This window comes from Balaenoptera borealis, assembly GCF_965194805.1.
Source record: "Balaenoptera borealis genome assembly, contig: HAP1_SCAFFOLD_689, whole genome shotgun sequence".
NCBI classification, from domain to species: Eukaryota; Metazoa; Chordata; class Mammalia; order Artiodactyla; family Balaenopteridae; genus Balaenoptera; species Balaenoptera borealis.
In genome coordinates, this window is record NW_028123510.1 from 37,723 (window position 1) to 53,688 (window position 15,966).

At 41.9% G+C, this 15,966-nt stretch overlaps 1 protein-coding gene and 1 long non-coding RNA gene across 2 annotated transcripts in view; both read right to left on the bottom strand.

Moving 5' to 3' along the window:
• LOC309621562 (uncharacterized protein) overlaps window positions 1–15,966 on the bottom strand; it is a 290,610-nt gene that overhangs the window by 16,222 nt on the left and 258,422 nt on the right. The gene's annotated exons all lie outside the window — the stretch shown is intronic.
• LOC309621565 overlaps window positions 4,987–15,966 on the bottom strand; it is a 260,905-nt gene continuing 249,925 nt past the window's right edge. The window contains exon 2 of the long non-coding RNA XR_014240093.1: window positions 4,987–5,298. This is a non-coding gene — a long non-coding RNA (uncharacterized lncRNA). The remainder of the gene's footprint in view (window positions 5,299–15,966) is intronic.

Below are 15,966 nucleotides of genomic sequence, written 5' to 3' on the forward strand. Positions count from 1 at the left end.
TATAAAATTGACGTAATCCATTTAAACAGGATAATTATTTTTAAAGGAAACATAATAGAAATATAACAACAAAACCCTTACCACCAAAGGCTGTGTGTGGAACAACCTGAATACATGTTCCATTGTTAAAATATTGAAAGATGTATTCAGTAGAAATATCAACAAAATGAAAAATAATAAGGGCAGCGGAATGCTGAAATGTTGTATCTTTATCATTAAAGTGGCAGAAAATCATTTAGTAGGCACTGAGGGCAGAGGATGCCTGATTTTGTATCTTTTTTCATATTTGTGCAGTTGTTTCAGCAAGTAACTTAAAGACAAAATGGAAAAACAAGGAGGTTTGTGCCTGAGATCATGTTGATGTGAAACCAGGGATGGCCACCTTGTGCCAGGTGCGTGAAGTTTACCTGGCCAGGTAGACCGCAGAGCTCCTGAGAAGCCAGGGTTGGAATTCTTCTGCTGGGTGCCCCTTAGCTTCTGTGACTTGATTGATTGTGAGTCATGTTGGGGGAAAGACCTGATCACAGGAAATGGGTGGAAATAGAGTGATTTGGGGAGCAGCTAACGACATTCATCACAGCTCATGGCCTGATTGAATTTTAAAGAAACAGGAAAACAAATGCTTCTTATGGAATCAGAGAATATGAGGGCGGGACAATCCCAGAAAATGAGAAACACCCATCCCATTTTCCAGATGAGAAAACAGAGGCCCAGCAAGGTGAAATCCCTCACCCAAGTTGCACCCGTCTCTCCTCCCCACTACATGGTTCATGAAAGCAGGACTCTTCCTGTCTTGATCACTGCTGAACTCCAAACAGGGCCAGGTATCTAACAGCTGCTTCAAAAATTTTGGTTGACTGGATGAACAATGCTATTTCTTTCTTTCTCACTCTTATTCAGGACTGTGCCAAGAACTCCCCAGGTTGCAATGTAATTCGATAAATGTAAATATTAATTGAGTTTTGTTGTGATGAGGGCTTAGGCTTTGAAGGCAACAGACTTGGTTCAGATCCTGGTTCTGCCACTCAGTAGCTGTTTGGCTTTGGGAAAATTACTAAACCTCTCTGAGCTTACTTCCTCCTTTGTAAAGTGGGCATAAAACTATCTGAGCCAGCAGAGCACTTGCATCAGGGATGTGCACTAAGTATTGGTCTTTCTCACTCTCCCACTCCTTCTCTCTGTTTTTCCCAGAGAAGATGTATAGAAGGATATAGTAGTTTTTTTAAAAAAATAATTAATTTAATTATTTTTGGCTGTGTTGGGTCTTCGTTGCTGCGTGTGGGCTTTCTCTAGTTGCAGGGAGCGGGGGTTACTCTTTGTTGCGGTGCACGGGCTTCTCATTGTGGTGGATTCTCTTGTTGCGCTTGTTGTGGAGCATAGGCTTTAGGCGCGCAGGCTTCAGTAGTTGTGGCCTCCAGCCTCAGTAGTTGTGGGGCATGGGCTTAGCTGCTCTGCGGCATGTGGGATCTTCCCTGACCAGGGCTCGAGCCCATGTCCTCTGCCTTGGCAGGCAGATTCTTAACCACTGCGCCACCAGGGAAGTCCGATATAGTACTTTTCAAAAAGGGGTTTTAATTTATTTCAGAAAATATACATTTTTCTTGTAGAAAAGTTTGTTCCCCTATAGAAACATAAACACGCAAAACCACTCCAAATGCTGTATTCTATGGGTTAGATATTATCAGTCACATTTTATAAGTAATTGGGCAAATGCCAAAGCACTAGCGACTGGGGAGTAAGAAGATTCAAATCTGGGGTGCCCCCCATCCCAATTCAAGAGCAGGGTGTATTTTTCAAATCCATGTTTCATCTGGTCTTTGTTTCTCATCCATCCTCTGTGTCTGCCTTTCTCAAGAAGGCTCAGATCCTCCGCTTTCACACCCTCCCGGCTGGTTGTGCCCCAGCTCCCGCCCTGGAGCCTCTGCATGCCTGGGTGTGCCTGCTCCCCCTGTGCATCACCAGCTTTGCCAGGGAGCTGCTGTATCGTGCACTGCTTGCTGTGCCCAGAGTACCTGGACCCTTCTGGTCCATGAAGTACACCCTCATCACCATGTGTGCACGCCCATCCCCTTACCTTATATCCTGCCTCTAAGCCAGGGTTGGGGGTGACTACAGTGTGCATTCAGCTGTGTGAGGTGCTGGGATCAAAGTGAAGTTCCCAACTTTTGAAGTTGCAGGCTTGAGGGGCACACAGTGATTTAAAATCAGGTCACCTGACTTAAAGGGGGGACTGATTGATTTAAAGCCAAGGCAGCTGACTTAAAGCCTGCGTCCCTCAGCTGCAGGACGAGACCAGCTTTGGCGGTACACGGGTTCGCTCCAAGCCAGGACTGCTGTTCAGGAAGAGCTTCCAGTAGTGCCTTAGTGCAGGGGGACTTGGTCCGTGGTCTTGCCCCTGCCCTCAGAGGGGGGCCACCTGCTCTTCTGGAGAATCAGGGAGGGGGAAGTGCAGAGTCCCAGCTGGAGTTGCGGCACCCTTCTCTGATGGCAAGGAAAGGGGGGCGGGGCTGTGTAGTGTCCTGGGACTGGACTCACCAGGTCGACTCAGCCTCTCAGCCCCCTAACCTCCCCTCACACACCCCACAAGAGTTTCCAATAATATGTAATTGCGCCTTAGGTTCTCGGTCTTCAAACTCATACCCAGGCTCCCAGATCCCTTGATTCAGCCTATTCCTCTGTGCTCTTTCTTCTATTACATACAGTCCGAGAGGGAGGGGCTGGGGGATGGGACTGGAGCGATCCCGGCAGCACTGGCCTCAGCTGACTAAAGAGATCCGGGGCCTGCGCTATCACACATGTGCGAGGACCCTTAAGGCGGAATCGAGGGGGCCAGTTAGAGGCAGTGCTTGCTGCCTCAAGTGAGTATGGATCACCGTCGGGTGGGGGGGAGCACGCTGACCCCTGAGAAGTACTGTTAGGAGGATGTGTTCCTCCCTCGGCTTCAAGGACGTGGGTGGGCTTCAGGGCTCCAGTTCCTCTCCAGGCCTCCAGGTCCGACTGCACCGCAGCGGGCTTGCAGACCTGTCTTCCTGTCCCAGAACTTGCCAGGCTCCAGGAAGAATCCAGACTGCAGAGATGGTGCCTGAGCGCTCCAGCGTAAGAAGTGCTGTCCCTGGGGACCCAACAGTGGAGGGAGGAAGGGTGAAGGGACTGGGGGTTAGGGTCGGGAGGGGTGGCTGCCCTGGGAGACATTGAGAGAGAAATATCGCCCCCCACACCCCTGCCCCTGCAACTGACCCATTGATGCCATAGGATCTCAGGGCCTTTTAGTCAGAGATGCCTCTGCTTCTTTACTCCTGTGTTCAAAACTATGCAAAACCAACTCTTCATCCTCTTGCTGCCTTGCCAGGACTTTTAAAGCACTGTTCTTTTGAAGCACTCGTTCCCTAAACTGCAGTTTGGAGCTGTTCCAGCTATTTAAAAGTCTTCTCCTTAAACTGAGACTAAATCCTACTCTTTTGGGAAAATGTCCTTAACTTCATTGGAGATCATCTTTTCTGCCCATTCCTTCCTTCTACTGCCGTCTTAAGAACCCCTGTGCTCAAAGAGCTTGGTGATTTATTTTTTGCTTGATGTCAAAAAGAAACCTTCCCCATGCACCCCAAAAAGCTTTCCTGGATCATAGGTGTTTCACAACCATGACAGTGTTTTGCAGTTAGTATACACTGGGTAGAGTGCCTAGCAATCCCTCCAAGAGCCAGAGGTGAGCAACACCTTTGCTTAGTTGATTGGATGTCCTTCAAGTTTAGGAAGGTACCATTCTTATGACCCAGGAGATAAGACAGAGCCCTGGATGGCTGTGGCTGTGATTAGATAACTTCTGATGATTTTATTTCCCTTACTGAGCTGCTGCTTCTAGGTTAATTTCATTTCATTACCTTTCCATTTTTAAAGAAAGACTGACAAAGTCACTGGAATAGGTCAGGAGTCTGAGCTCAGGGTTGGTCAAAGGTACTCACAGGGAGGAAGGTGGATAAAAATAGGTGGGTAAATAGGAGGGTTGGCAAGTACAGCCAGGACACCCGTGTTCATCGTGCATACTAATAAAGGCCAGAATCTCCTCATTTATCTCTGGTGGGAAGTTCTGATGGTTTCACAGGATCAAACTCAAATCATATTCAAGCTAGGGGATTTTCCTGAGCATAAGAGGAAGTATCCATCCCTAGCAGGAGTCGCTGCAGAGGAATAAAGACGTAGCTGTAGAGAATGGACTTAAGGACACAGGGAGGGGCAAGGGTAAGCTGGGATGAAGTGAGAGAGTGGCATGGACATATATACACTACCAAAGGTGAAATAGATAGCTATTGGGAAGCAGCTGCATATAGCACAGGGAGATCAGCTCAGTGCTTTGTGACCACCTAGAGGGGTGGGTTAGGGAAGGTGGGAGGGAGACACAAGAGGGAGAGGATATGGGAATATATGTATACGAATAGTTGATTCACTTTGTTATACAGCAGAAGCTAACACAACAAGGTAAAGTAATTATATTCCAAGAAATATGTTAACAATAGCAACAACAAAAAACCCAAATCTAAGGCAGTGAAGCCAACGGAGACATTGTATGTGTTTATAGTTCAAGAAACCCACAAGAGAATCCTTTATTCTGTAGGCAATGAATGGTCCATTCGAAAAGAAAAAACTTTCTAAAATGTTGTTTTTCCATTTATTGTTCAGAACATCCTTTTTATACCTCTGAGTTTCTTATTATTCAAAGCCAAGTCATGTGAGTTACGGGGAAGCAGCTGATTGATTTAAAGTTGGGTCATGTGATTTAAAAACCAGTGGCAGTTGATTGATTTAAATTCCAGTTAAATGACATGAGGAAGGGGTGCTAGAAACTGCTTTTTCATCTCTGGCTCAGAATATCATATTTACCTTGGTTCTTCTTATGATTTAGAAAACTTGTGCTGTCTCTCCTTGGAATCATCAGGAGAAAAATACAGTATTTCAGGTTCATTTTTTTTTTTTTTTACATTTTATAGCTACTTTTATTTTTATTTATTTATTTATTTTTGGCTGTGCTGGGTCTTCGGTTCGTGCGAGGGCTTTCTCCAGTTGCGGCAAGCGGGAGCCACTCTTCATCGCGGTGCGGGGACCGCTCTTCATCGCGATGCGTGGGCCTTTCACCATCGCGGCCCCTCCCGTTGCGGGGCACAGGCTCCAGACGCGCAGGCTCAGCAGCTGTGGCTCAGGGGCCCAGCCACTCCGCGGCATGTGGGATCTTCCCAGACCAGGGTTCAAACTCGTGTCCCCTGCATTAGCAGGCAGATTCTCAACCACTGCGCCACCAGGGAAGCCCTCAGGTTCATTCTTGATACCAACTTCTCACAGTTAAGGTGTATTGACTAAAAGATCTTCCTTCTTCAAGAGATTCCAAACTTCTGTAAGACACTTCATTGTAATTTGAGAAAAAAGAAGAATGAAATCAGGCCAGCAGCTGCAGGAGACCAAGGCAGCCCCCATGACTAGGGAAGGAGAAGGAAGGGCTGAGAGTTGGCTTTAGAGCAGACAACCTCCAGAGGGCGCTGAAGCACGGGCAGAGCCCACCTGCCACTCCCAGTTTGGCACTCCAGGGTCAGATTTGGGTTTGGAGATGGGGTTGCTGTAACCCCAAGGAGGTGAGCAGAGAGGAGGAGTTGATTACCTCTGAGTATCCTCTGACTCTCTGATTTGATTATCCTCTGACTCTCTGGCCCAAATTGCCTGACGTCACAGGGTGGGGACAGAGTTTTGCTTTCAGCAACTGATGGGACACTTCCAGGCTGGTCGGGTCGCCCAGTGGCCCGACAGCCTGACAGGCTGACTGCGGTATGATCGCCCTTCTTTTCTCCAGAATCTGTACATCAGGAGATGCATGGGTGTGGGAGCCCATTCACCGCCACCCCCCACCCCCAGGGGGGATGGCACCTTCTCTGGCTGTACCCTATGATCACCAGGTGCTTGAAATGAATGCAAGATTTTTGACTTCAAGGAAAAGCTCACGTAACCACTTCTGCCTCATAATGTGTGGGATTTACTATAATGGAAGGACATTATAAAGAATAGGTAGAAAACTCACCTGTTGGTCTCCATGTAGGAGTTAATTTTGCATGAATCCCTCCTACATGAGTAGATAGTAGAGGTTTATTTTTGTTCCCGTGTGTGTAGTTGTGTCAGAGGATGTAGGTATGGTGATTTGAAGCCGTCAAAGAAATATTCTCAGAACTCTCAAGACTTCTCTTGATTGGAACCGAAAGAGACCTGGAAAAGGAGGAAAAGAAAAGGAGGAGGGAGAACGAATGACTGTTTCTCAGTAAATTCACCTTCCTGGTTGATTGTTCTCTCTTCTCATTTCTTTTAACTTCCATGTATGTCTAGTGGAATAATGTAGAAAGGCTGATTTTTATGCTTTAAAAGATTTTACATCACAAAGAAACTAGAAGTGGCTAACAGAACTTATTCAAATCAATTTTACCTAGAGACTTTGATATTAAATTTGTATACTAAAATGGGTTTATCCAAATTTTCTCTTTCTTTTTGAGTGAATATTTGTAACATATTTTTGTAGATAGTAATTTATCCTAGATATACAAAATTGTGAGAATGGGTACCATTTTTTACCACTTAAATGATTTCTTTTAAATGAATAGATTGTACACTTTAAATGCCAATGTTGTGTCTTACATGTTGTGTTTTAATTCCTGATTTCCAAAACTTGTGTTTATTTAATTGATTTCTATCTAATAATCTGTCTCCCCTTTATTGTTTCTTACTTTATATTTTATTGATCTATAGTTAATTTACATTATTATATTAGTTTCAGAGGTACAACAGTGATTCATAAATGTTTAGGTTCTTCTCCATTTATAGTTATTATAAAAGAGTGGCTATATTCCCCATGCTATACAGTACACCACTGTAGATTATTGATTTTATACATAGTGGATTGTACCTCAAAATCTCCTACCACTATTTTGCTCCTCCACCCTATCTCTCCCTGCTGGTAACCACTAGTCTGTTCTTTAATCTGTGAGTCTGTTTTTTTGTTGTTGTTGTTTGTGTTGTATTCAAATTTTTAGATGCCACGTGTAAATGATAACATACCATGCTTGTTTTCTCATAACATACCATGCTTTTTTTCTCATAACATACCATGCTTGTTTTCTCTGCGGCTTATTTTACTAAGCATAATACCCTCCAAGTCCATCCATGTTCTTGCAAATGGCAAAATTTCATTTTTTGCGGAAGTCATCATAAAAAATCTTTTTTATCCACTAAGCTATTGATGAACACTTAGTTTGACTCTATATCTTGGCTATGGCAAATAACACTGTTATGAACATTGGGGTGCAGTTATTTTTTTGAAATAGTGTTTTTGTTTTCTTCTGATATACCCAACAGTGAAATTGCTGGATATTATGGTAGTTCTATTTTTAGTTTTTTGTGGAACCTCCATTCTGCCTTCCACAGTAGCTGCACTACTTCACATTCACATCAAGAGTGTACAAGAGTTTCCCTTTCTCCACATCCTCACTAACCTTTGTTATTTGTGATCTTTTTGATGACAGCCTTTCTGACAAGACTGAGGTGATAGATCTCGTAGTTTTGATTTGCATTTTACTGCCGATTAGCTATGTTTAGCATCTTTGTGAGTTCTGGCTGTCTATCTGTATTTTTTCCTTGGAAAAATGTCTATTTAGGTCTTCTCATTTTTTTAAAAAAGATTTTGGGTGTTTTTTTGATATTGAGTTGTATGTGCTGTTTCTGTAGTTTAGATATGAACCCTTGCTTGGTCATCTTTTTGGTGTTAACCTCTTATCATGTGCAAATATTGTGTCTCCTTCAGCAGGTTGTCTTTTCATTTTGTCTTTGGTTTCCTTTGCTGTGCAAAATCTTTTAAGTTTAGTGAAGTCCCATTTGTTTATTTTTGCTTTTGTTTCATTTGCCTTAGTAGACTGAACCTAAAACTGTTGCTATCATTTATGTTGAAGAATGTTGTATACTTTCCTCTAGGGGTTTTATGGTTTCTGGTCCTACATTTAGGTGTTTATTCAGTTTTGCATTCATTTTATATATGCTGTGCTAAAATAATCGAATTTTATTCTTTTCCATCTAGCTGTCCAGTTTTCCCAGTACCACTTATTGAAGAGACAGTTTTTTCTCCATATTGCCGGCTTTGTCATAAATCAATTAAATATAAGTGTGTGGGCTTATTTCTGGGATCTCTGTTCTCTTCCAGTGATCTTTGTGTCTGTTTTTGCTCCGGTACCTTTCTCTTTGATTACTGTCGCTTTGCAGTATAGTCTGAAGTCAAGGTGCGTGATGCCTCCAGCTCTGTTCTTTCTCAAGATTGTTTGGCTATTTGGGATCTTTGTGTTTCTATACAAATTTTAAAATTACTTTTTCAAGTTCTGTGCAAATGCTTTGGTATTCTGATAGGGATTGCATTAAATCTGTAGATTGTCTTTGGTAGTATGGTTATTTTAAGAGTATTAATTCTTCCAGTCTATGCACATGCTATGTTTTTCCATCTTTTTGTGTTGTCTTCAACTTCTTTCACCAATGGCTGATAGATTTCTGAGCACATGTCTTTTACCTGCTTAGGTGTGTTTATTCCTAGGTATCTTATTCTTTTTGATGTGATTGCATATGGTGATGTTTTCTTAATTTTTCTTTCTGACAGCTTTGGGTTTTTTTTTTCTTCTTTTTCTAATTCCTTCAGGTGTAATGTTAGGTTGTTTATTTGATATTTTTCTTGTTTCCTAAGAATAAGCTTGTGTCACTATAACTTCCCCCGTGATCTGCATTGGCCATGTCCCATAGATTTTGGATCATTGTGTGTTCATTTTCATTTGTCTTGGGTATTTTTAGAATCCCTCTTTAATTTCTTCAGTGTTCCTTTCTTCCCCTTTTATTCCCTTCATCTGTGATGTGAGGACTATCTTTAATATTATGTTTGGATTTCTTTCAGTTTTGTGTATTTGTGTGTGTGTGTGTGTGTGTGTGTGTGTGATTATTTAAGTTGCTGAGCTCTTAATTTCACATGGACACTGCCAACCCTGCATTGTTACTCTCCTCCCCCACAGTTACTGAATTTGACCTTATATTTTACATCTACTTGTTTGTGTGTGCCTTAACTTCTTATTGTGAATATAGATGATTTTATTACCATTTTCTTTCATCCTTCCTATTAGCTGTGTACATGGTTGATTTACTACCTTTGTTGAATATTTGCCTTAACCAATGAGCTTTTTCCTTTAGTAAGTTTCCTTTCCTAATTTTTAAGTTTCAGTCGTGGCCTTTTCTTTTTCACTTAGAAAAGCCCCTTTAAGATTTCTCATAAAGCTGGTTTGGCGATGCTGAGCTCTTTTAGTTTTGCTTCTCTGTAAAACTTTAGATATCACCATCAAATCTGAAGGAGAGCCTTGGTGGGTAGAGTATTTTTGGTTATCGGCTTTTCCCTTTCATGACTTTAAATATACCATGCCACTCCCTTCTGGCATGCAGAGGTTATCCTGAAAAGTCAGTTGATAACTTTATGCAAGTTCCCATGTTTGTAACTTGTTGCTTTTCCTTTGCTCCTTTTAATAGTGTCTTTTTATCTTTATTTTTTTGCCATTTTAATTACAGTGAGTCTTGGTGTGGTCCTCTTTGGGTTGATCCTGTTTTGGCCTTACTGTGTTTACTGGACTTGGATGTCTGTTTTCTTTCCCAGGTTAAGGAACTTTTCAGCTCGTATGTCTTCAGGTATGTTCTACACTGCTTTCTCTTCCCTTTTTGCTTCTGGGACCAGTATAATGCAAATATTAGTACACTTGATGTTGTTTCACAAGTCTGTTCAACTTTCCTCATGTCATTTTAATCTATTGTTTTACCGTTCATCTTCAGTGATTGCCAGTACTCTGTCCTTCAGTTTTCTGATTCATTCCTCTGTATCATTTAGTCTACTGTAGTTTCCTTTTAGTGTATTTTTCATTTCAGTTATTGCATTCTCCTATCTCTGTTTTGTTGTTCTTTAATGGTCTAACTCTTTTTAAAAAACTTCTAACTTCTTGCTCTGGTCGTCCATTCTTCTCCTGAGTTCTTTGATCATCTTTACCGTCATTACCTTGAACTCTTTCTTGAGTAGATTGGCTATCTCCACTTCACTTAGATCTTCTTCTGAGTTCTTATCTTGTTCCTTCATTTGGATCGTGTTTCTGTGTCACCTCATTTTTCTTAACTTGCTGTTTTTATTGCTATGTATGTAGTAGGTTCGTTACATTTCCTGACCTTGGAGAAGTGGCCTTTTGTAGGAGAGGTCCTATGTGTCCCAGCAACCCAGTGTCCCCTGGTCACTAGAACTATATGTTCTAGGTGTACCCCCTATGTGGGCTGCTTGGGCTCTTCTGTTGTGGTGGGCTGACTACTGTGGGTGGTCTGGTAGGCTTGGCTGCCCCCAGACTGCTCGTTTGCCAGGCTCTGCCTAGTATGGAGGCTGTCTGTGCTGCTTGGTGAGACTAAATCATAAGGCAGCTGGCTGCACAACTCTGGGGGACACCAAATCTAGTGCTGGTTCACTTATGGGTAGAACTGCAGTCCAGGTGATAATCAGGGCTAGTGCCCAGTCACTGGTCCTGGGGCTATGCTGGCTACTGGGAGGAAGAGACAGGTCCTGAGTTCTGGCTGCAGGGCCCAGGAGTCTCAAAGTTGGTGTTGGATCACTGTTCCTGACACAGCTATCTCCAGGGTCTGGGGTATCCCTAATCTTGTGTTGGCATTCTGGTGGGCAGGGTCAGGACCCAGCTGAGTCCATGGCTGCTTCTGGCCTGCAAGTGAGTGTTCTGGTCACACAGGCTGCTGGGCTGTGGTATTCCTGGAGCTGGTGTGTGCCTGTTGGTGTATGAGGCTGATCCCAATGCTAGAGCAGGTTTGCTGTTGGGTAGGTCCAAGCTCCATCCAGTCCCTGTGCAGTTATCACCTGCCGATGGTGAGGCTGACTCCAAGGCCAGAGTAGGCTCACTTGTCAGAGGGGCCAGGGACTCTGGGGCTGGTGCCTGTCCACTGAGGTGTGGAGGCTGGTCCTGGGGCTTTTGGTGGCTGGGCCCATGTCCAGGGGCAGCTGTGCATTGAGAGGGTCTGAAGGCAGCCTGTTTGCCGGTGGGTGGGGCTATGCCCTTGCTCAGTTAGTTGCTTGGCCTGTAGCATCCTAGTACTTGTATCTCTAGTCTGGTGGAAATGGGTAGGGCTAGGTCCTGAGGCTAAAAAAATAGAGGGAGGATTCTGAAATTATGCTTGCTGGTACCAGTGTCCACGAGGTAGAAGGAGCTCCCCCGAATGGCTGCTGCCAGTGTCTCTGTCCCTGAGGCTGTGCTGTAGTTGCCTCTTGCCTCTCTGGGAGACTCTCCAAGATCAGGAGGTAGGTGTGACCCGGGATCCTTTCAAATGACTGCTTCTGTTCTGATTCTCGGATCATGTGGGATTTTGTGAGCATCTTTTAAGAGTGGAATCTCTATTTCCCACAACCCTCTGGCTCTCTGGAAAATAAGCACTACTGGTCTTCAAAGCCCAACTTTCGAGGAACTCTTCTTTCCAGAACAGGATCCCTGGGCTTGGGAGCCTGATGTTGGCTTCATACCCCTTGCTACCTGGGAGCACCTCTGAAATTGTAATTATTCTCACATTTGTGGGCCACCCACCTGGTGGTATGGGTCTTGACTCTATTGAGATTTTGCCCTTCTTTTCTGTCTTGTCGAGGCGCCTTCCTTATATCTTTAGCTGTAAAACATCTTTTACGGTAGGTCCTGGACTTTTTTATCAATTGCTGTTCTGTAAACTGTTGTGACTTTGGTGTGCCCATGAAAGGCATCAAGCTCCGTGTCTTTGAATGCTACCATCTTGGACAATCTGTCCACTTCATTCTTAATCATATTATTTAAGCTTTCTTAGTATCTTATTTGATTAGCGACAGTTTGAAATTTATTATCACTCATGTTTACTTCGCCTGTTTAAAGAAATTGAATAGTGCATTCATTCAGTTTGAAATGAAGGTAGTGACCTGTGAATTTCCATACCTCAAACATCAAGGATAGGACAAAAGCCTTTTCGACCTGTGTTACCCTCAAACTCTGCACCCCACCCCAGCCTGGCAATTAACCTCTTACACCCATGCTCACACCTTCTGTTTTCGGACCGTTAACCATCATTGCATCTTTAAGTGTGTTGACAAAGTGAACTCTAGTCTTTCCAGTTTTTGAGTTTTGTTTTTTGCTTTAGGGAACAGTCCTACTATGAATGTACATTTACTGGTCTGCTGAAGTTCATATATAAACCTGTCAAGCACATTACCAGAATTGGAATTGCTTGTATACACACTTTGAAAAATTTTAGAGACAATGGTAGAACAGAAGTAAATTGTATTTCAAATCCCACAGTATTTTCACACCATGAAAACCCTTCCCTGTTTACTATATTTGAGTGTAGTTTATCTTTATGCCCATACTATATTTCCCAGAGATGGGTAAGTGTTATGTTTCTTGCTAGCACATTTACCGTATTGTTCAAAGTCAGGCGTTTAGTGGTTTTAGCATGATCCTATTTCCATGAACTCGCAAATACAAGATCTTCTCTCACACTGTCTTTTACTCCCTGCTGTTTTATATTGCCCTCCTAATTCTCAGTCCTGGTCTTTCTTTATGTTCTTCATCAACCTGGATAGGTTATACTATTTTCTCCCTTATTCAAGACCAATAGAATAGAATAGAACACCCAGAAATAAACCCTGATATATGGCCAAAGGATTTTTGACAAGTTGCCAAGACTTTTCAAAGTAGAAAGGATAGTATTTTCCACAAATGGTGCTGAGAAGTCATGTTGTCAACAGGCAAAGTAGGAAGATGGACCCTTACCTAACATCATATGCAAAAATTAATGAAAACGTATCAAGAAACTAAATATAAGACCTAATAAAATAAAAAGTCTTAGAAGAAGACACAGGACAAGGGCTTCATGACATTGGATTGGCAGTGTTTTCCTCAATATGAAACGAAGGAACAACAAAGGTACAGCTAACAAAAAAATTAACAATTTGCAGTACATAATTTAAAAAAATGTGTATCAAAGAAATGTAAACAGAGTAAAATGGCAACCCACAAGATGGGAGAAAATATTTGAAAGCCATGTATCTGACAAGAGATGTCTATTCAGAATATACAGAGAACTCCTACACCTCAACAAAAAGCAAACAACCTGATTCAAAAATGGATAAAAGACTTGAATAGATGGTCCTTCAAAAAGATGTACAAATGACTAAGCACTTGAATAGATGCTCCATATCACTAAATGCATGTTTATATATTTGTGTGCATGCATACACACACAAGCACACACACACATACACAAGCAGAAAACAAGTATTGGTGAGGATGTGAGGGAGTTGGAACCATTGTGCTATGTCAGTGGGAATGTAGAATGATACAGCTGCTTTGCAAAAGAGTATGGCAATTTTTCAGATATTGAAAGATAGAATTACTACATGATCCAGGAATTTTACTATGAGGTATACCCAAAGGAATTGAAATCAGGGTCTTAAAGAAATATTTGTACTCCAGTGTTTAGAGCAGTAATAATCAGAGTAGCTAAAATATGAAAGCAACCTAAGTGTTCATCCACTAGTTCCTGGATAAGCAAAGTGTGGTATACCCATATAATACAATATTATTCAGCCTTAAGAAGGAAAAGATCTAGGAATATGCTACAACATGGATGAATCTTGAGGAAATTGAGCTACCAAAAATGCCATTTTTGTGACTTTTAGTGAGTCATAACAATACAACTACTTATTTCAATTATATGGGGTACCTAGTGTAGTCAAAACCATAGAAATTGGGAGGGTAATGATGCTTTTCAGGTGGTTATGGAACAAAAAGGAAAGTTATGTTTAAAGGATACAGAGTTACAGTTTTAAAATGTAGAAAAGAATTAGAAAGATAAATGGTGATGTTGATCGCCCAATAATATGAATGTATTTAATATCACTGAACGGTGCACTTTATAATAATTAACATGTTATATTTTATGTTATTTGATTTTACCAACATACACAATTGGGAAAGAATGTAATATCAGGAAAGGGAGTGGACCTGGGATAGAGCAGAGAGTAATCAGAAGGGTGAGACCCTGCATATGTTGAAGAAGAAGAACTGAGAGTCTTCATTGGCCAGAAGAGTCTTTATAAAAAAAAATTACTCTGAGGGTGTATTAAATAGATATCTATGGGTGCACTGCTATCTCCCATGGGTTATCTTAAAGAGTCTTTAATAAAGTCCGTAAGGCTTGCTGAGGCTTTTTTAAAAACTGGATTCCCTAGGAGATAATTAGAGGGTGGTACTTAAGTCTATGTCTAGGTTGACAGATTTTGCAGGGAAGACGAACCTGAGAACAGTGGACGTCTTAAGAGTGTAAGTACATGGAAATTAGAAAAAAAATAATAAAGGGAATTAGGAAAACTGTGGACTTCGAAGGTCATGTATTATTACTGAGTCAGACCTGAGGTTTCTAAGGAGTTATATACACAGTTGCTATTTGGATTACTTGTTGATAAAGATAAGTGGAACAACTAGAATCGTTCCCAAGTGTAGGTAAGATATAATGAGAGGATGGAGGTGGAAAGTAGGGAGGCCCAGAGAGAAGTGGGAAGGTCATATTGGGCCAAGATGGTGGTAATATCCAGCAGAACAGATGGTAGGACAGACTATGGGTTCATCTTTTTCATTTCGGCCCCCCCCCCTCATCCTTAATAATTCTTTGGGAATATTTCATGGCTCTGTGATGCAGGTACAGAATTCGAGTGAGGAGACTACACCCTCAGTGTCCAGCTGTCTGAGTCCTCAGTGTGCTTCAAATGATGGAGAACTATTGCTTCTTTATGAGAAGAGTTAGTACCTCGTAGCTAAGCTTAAGCTGGAGCTTATGCAATATTGATTCCATTTTATATATACTGTTGGCATGGAGGTTCCTCCTCCTCTTTTCTTGACCATTATGAAATGAATCTATATTTCTTAATATTTGGATATATCAGATAAATACATTAAGTAAAGGAATCTTATATATTGCTCCCTGCATAGTTTGCTCTTTCTTGTTTCTCTTTTATCTTTACTAAATTAGCACATGGAGAGACCTTGAAATGTTCTAATCAGGAGAGATTAGAACATCATATTTCTAGAGAGGTTGGTTGGACAGAGCAGGGGTCCCAGTGAGAATCCAAGCTTCTGTTTCTACTTGGAAGTGTACCTGTGTAGAATAGAGGGCTCCAGGAAATATCCTAGAATATTCCAATGTCCCTGTGGGAGATCATTAAGAGAGGCAGGATCTGGTACCAGATCAGTGTACTATGACATGTTTGTCAGTCATCTGATGTGAGATTCTCAGAGCCAATTCCTTATGGTAGGGCTGAGTGCAGAGTGATGAAGAACCTGTGAAAGCCTTTGATTGCATGTTAAAGATGAAGCTCTGATTTCGGGGAGAATTTTCTTACCTGACTGAATGTCACCCTTCTGTAGGGATGAGATTCTGTGCTTTTCCTCCGTCGATGACCACTGACTGAAAATCATTAGAGGATCATGTCTAGAAAGCATTCCTTATTTAATTTCTTAAAGAAGAAAACATAGAAAACATTTTTATCCACTTTCAAATTGAGGATCATGGGGAATGTCATCAGTGAAAATGTCAGAGTAGGGAGCTCTGGCTTGTGTCCATCCCCAGAAACACTGACATACGTGGTAAAACCTGTCAAAATGATCTTATCCACACATGTAAGTTTTCTTTTCTTTTCGCCCTGTAGATTTATCTTTCATTGAAACTTTACTGACTACAGGGTGTGGAGAATAAACAGGGAAGTAGAAACTGTATTTCCTGATGAGAGAATCACTAAGTCACATTAGCTGTTCTGAGCTATGTCTTACTCACCGTGACTGTAATTAAAACAAACAAACAAACAACACACTTTTT